Source organism: Cynara cardunculus, assembly GCF_001531365.2.
Source record: "Cynara cardunculus var. scolymus isolate 2C chromosome LG 16, CcrdV1, whole genome shotgun sequence".
NCBI classification, from domain to species: Eukaryota; Viridiplantae; Streptophyta; class Magnoliopsida; order Asterales; family Asteraceae; genus Cynara; species Cynara cardunculus.
Genome location: NC_037543.1, coordinates 13,043,756 through 13,047,526, shown reverse-complemented (window position 1 = coordinate 13,047,526; position 3,771 = coordinate 13,043,756). Strand labels below are relative to the sequence as shown.

The 3,771-nt window shown below is 38.1% G+C and overlaps 1 non-coding gene across 1 annotated transcript; it reads left to right on the top strand.

Moving 5' to 3' along the window:
- Positions 1-3,390: 3,390 nt before the first annotated feature.
- LOC112499764 lies at positions 3,391-3,497 on the top strand. Its single transcript, XR_003067285.1, has one exon. It is a non-coding gene; the product is annotated as a small nucleolar RNA R71 (small nucleolar RNA).
- The last annotated feature ends 274 nt before the right edge of the window (positions 3,498-3,771 follow it).

Below are 3,771 nucleotides of genomic sequence, written 5' to 3'. Positions count from 1 at the left end.
AAAGCAGCCGCTATTTCTCTGTTTAATCTTCTTGTTTACTTACTCTTTTAATCTTCTAGTGTAAATCGTTCTACTGTCAGATCTGGGGTATAACACCTAGGTTTCTCTAGTCTTGACAAATGGTCGGCAACTTGATTGTCTACTCCTTTTCTGTCAACTATCTCTAGGTCAAACTCTTGCAACAACAAAACCAATCTTATTAGCCTAGGTTTAGCATCTTTTTTGGAGATCAAGTACTTGATGGCAGCATGGTCAGTGTGTACAGTGACCTTTGTTCCCATCAAATATGATCTATACCTCTCAAAAGCAAAAACCACAGCTAACAGTTCTTTTTCAGTTGTTGTGTAGTTAAGTTGTGCTTTATTCAAGGTGTTACTTGCAAAATAAATTGAATGAAAAACCTTCTTCTTTCTTTGACCTAGGACAGCTCCAATAGCCCAATCACTAGCATCACACATGATTTCAAAAGGTTTGTTCCAGTCAGGAGTAACAACTACTGGTGCGGTTACCAAAGCTTTCTTTAAAGTGTTGAATGCATTTCTACATTCATCCGTAAAATCAAATTTTTGATCGTGTTGCAAAAGTAAACACAAAGGTTTTGAAATTTTTGAAAAGTCTTTTATAATCCTTCTGTAAAACCCAACATGACCAAGAAAACTTCGTATCCCCTTAACAGTAGTTGGTTCAGGTAGTTTTTCAATAATTTCAAGTTTAGCTTTGTCTACCTCAACTCTTTTTTTGTAAATCAAATGCCCCAAAACAATTCCTTATTTAACCATGAAGTGACATTTTTCCCAGTTGTGAACCAAATCAGTCTCTTCACATCTTTTAAGACTCCTTTTTAGATTTTCCAAACAATTATCAAAAGATGAGCCATAAACTGAAAAATCATCCATAAAGATTTCTATGGATTTTTCAAGCATGTCAGAAAATATGGACATCATGCATATTTGAAAAGTTGCAGGAGCATTCCAGAGTCCGAATGGCATTCTTCTAAAGGCAAAAGTACCATAGGGACAAATGAAGGCGGTCTTTTCTTGGTCCTCGAGTGATATGGCTATTTGATTATATCCAGAGTATCCATCCAAGAAACAGTAATACTCTTTTCTAGCCAACCTATCCAACATCTGATCAATAAAAGGTAAGGGAAAATGGTCCGTTTGGGTGGCTTTGTTTAGCCGACGGTAGTCCATGCATATTATCCATCCAAATACTATTCTTGTGGGGAGGAGTTCATTTTTGTCATTGGTGACAACTGTAAACCTTCCCTTCTTTGGGACACACTGGATTGGACTAACCCAAGAACTACCAGCTATTGGAAAAATGATTCTAGCATCTAGCCATTTCAAAATTTCCTTTTTCACTACTTCTTTCATGATAGGGTTCAATCTTCTTTGAGGCTCTATAGACTTGAAGTTCTTTAGGATGATCTTATGTTGAGAAATAAAAGGGTGAATCCTTTTAAGGTCAGCAATGGTCCATCCTATAGCTTTTGTGTGCAACTTCAACATATCTATAAGTTTCTTTTCTTGATGTAAGTCTAGGGTAGATGATATGATGAAAGACATTGAATGTGACTTTCTGGTCTTGAAGCCTCATAGTTAGTTCTCCTTTTTGGACATCAATCAAAGTTTCGCCGGTGGCTAAGAAAGGCCTTCCTAAGATGATAAGAATATCCATATCAACCTCAAAATCTAGAATGATGAAATCAGCTGGAAATATGAATTTGTCAACCTGAACTAAGACATCCTCAATCTTACCTTTTGGATAAGCAATGGTTCTATTGGCCAACTGTAGGGTGACAGTGGTGGGTCTAGCCTTTCCTATGCCTAAGGTGTTGAAAACAGACAAGGGCATGAGGTTGATACTAGCACCTAAATCACATAAAGCTTTTCCAATCTCCTTTCCACCTATAGAACAAGGAATAATGAAACTTCATGGGTCATTAAGCTTAGGAGGTATTTTGTTGGTTAGAAGCGCACTACATCTTTTGGTTAGAGCTACAGTTTCATATTCGGTCAGCTTCTTTTTCTTACTCAAAATGTCTTTGAGGAACTTGGCATAACTGGGCATTTGCTCAATTGCTTCAACAAGAGGTATGTTGATGTGCAATGCTTTAAACACTTCCAAAAACTTCTTGAATTGCAGTTCTTCCTTTTGATTCCTTAACTTTGGAGAAAATAAACATAAAGAGGAACTGGCTTTATGATGACTTTCTTTGACTGTGTTGAGCAAGATGGGTCCAGATTGCCTGGAGTCTTGGTCTCACTTTCTTGTGTTTCAGATGGGATTACAACCTTGGTTTTTGGACCTGTTATAACCTCATCCTCAATTGGCTTTTTCCTAGCAACTTCTTCTGGGAATAACAAAGGATAGTTCGACTTAGGAGGAACAAAAGTGGTGGTCTCAGATAGTTGGTTATCCAATGGTTTTGGTGGATTAACAGGGACCATGGGTGTAGTCTCAGGTCTAGACACAACCTCTTCACTTTCTTTTGGTATGGTCTCTGTTAATTCCTTCCCACTCCTAAGAGTCACTATCTTTACATGTTTTTTTTCCTAGATCTCTAGGGACTTCTGTGTTACTAGGCAAAGTACCAAGGGATCTACTGTTCTGATTGAGAGCAAGTTGACTGACTTGGGTTTCCAGGTTCTGATGGCAGCACTTTGTTGATTAAATAGAGACTGATTTTGAGTCATCATTTGCTGATGTGCTTGAGACTGAGCCACCAATCCTTTTATCATAGCTTCCAAAGAAGATGATGATTCTTATTGTGGAGGTGGTTTGTTTTGAAAAGATGGTTGAGAATTTTGAAAATTCTGGTGATGAAGATTTTGAGAATTGGAACTTCTTGCATGTTGTTGTTGTTGAAAATTAGGGTTTCCTTGTTGCTTATGAACAGGTGGATTCAAACTTGGACTGTTCCATGAAAAAATTGGGTGCTGTCTCCAACTTGCATTGTATGTGTTGGTATAGGGATTTGATCTATTATGAACATAATTGACAGATTCAGAATTATGTGGGCAAAGTCTATAAGAATGTTCCCTTCCGCAACAAACACATTGCACTGAGAGGACTGCTGGAATAGGTGTAGTAACAGTTGACTGCACTCCCTGGCCAAAAGTTAGGTTTTTAAGCATGTTGGCCATGGAAGAGAGTTGTGCTCTTAATATAGTATATGCATCTACATCATGAAGTCCAGCTGTCTTCTTTTGCGGTTGGGCACGTGGATCAGCCCAGTATCCATTGTTTGTAGAAATCTTTTCAAGGATTTCGTACCCTTCATTGTAGGTACTAGCTGTAAAAGCTCCTCCCGCAGTCTCATCGAGCATCTATTTAGCCATGCGACTTAACCTATTGTAGAATGTTTCGAGTTGAATGCAGTAAGGAATGCCATGGTGTGGGCATTTTCTTAACAGATCTTTAAACCTCTTCCATGCATCAGGAACAACTTCATCGTCCATTTGTTTAAAAAGACAGATTTCATTTCTGGACTTAGCGTTCCTGGTGGGTGGAAAATATTTTCGCAAAAACTTTTCGGCCATATTGCTCCATGATGGTACAGAACCTGGTGGTAATGAATTAAACCAAGAATTTTCCTGATCCCGTAAATAAAATGGAAATAAAGTAAGTTTTAGAGCATCGTTAGACACTCCCGAGATCAAGAAGGCATCAGTAATTTCCATGAAAGATTTTAGATGTGAGTGAGGATCTTCCGATGGTAATCCTGCAAATTGTCCATTTGTTTGTAACATATGAAACATGATCGGT